Here is a 591-nt window from a genome sequence, read left to right as displayed (position 1 = left end):
TGTAACTCGACATAAGCCTCATATAAAACATCATAAGGAGGTGAGTCATCAGAAGTGGATGAGGTGTGAGAATATACCTCATGATTATCTTCGTGTGTGCTTGAATTCCCATCGTTGTCAGATCTAGCCATCAAACATAGCTTTGCTGACTCCTCCTCACTAGAGGTGCTTGATGTCGTTTCCTCCTCAAGTACATCCCATACGTTGTAGGCTTTCTTAGATTTGAATTCCCTGGGAGTGCTCTTTTCTGAATCAACCTTTTTCAGATAGGTTGGACACTGAAATCGCATGTGTCCAGCTTTTCTGCACTCGTGGCAAGTGAAGCGATCTTTGGTGTTCTTCCCATTCTTGGTTGATTCCTTCGCTTCTTTCTTCTGAAACTTTTTGAATCCTCATTTTCCTTTTATGAATTTACTGAATTTTCGAACAAGGAGACCCATTGTTTCATCATCCAGATCGGAGTCAGATTCATCATCATCTTTATCTTCTTTTGTTTTAGAGTTTGTAGCCTTCAATGTGATGCTCTTCTTCTTCCGGTCCGAATCCTCATGCATCGTCAAGCGACCCAATTCCATTTCGTGCTCTTGAAGC

The sequence above is a fragment of the Lupinus angustifolius genome, chromosome LG06 (assembly GCF_001865875.1).
Source record: "Lupinus angustifolius cultivar Tanjil chromosome LG06, LupAngTanjil_v1.0, whole genome shotgun sequence".
Taxonomy (NCBI): Eukaryota; Viridiplantae; Streptophyta; class Magnoliopsida; order Fabales; family Fabaceae; genus Lupinus; species Lupinus angustifolius.
The sequence above is the reverse complement of the archived record's forward strand: the minus strand, read 5'-3'. Positions refer to the sequence as shown.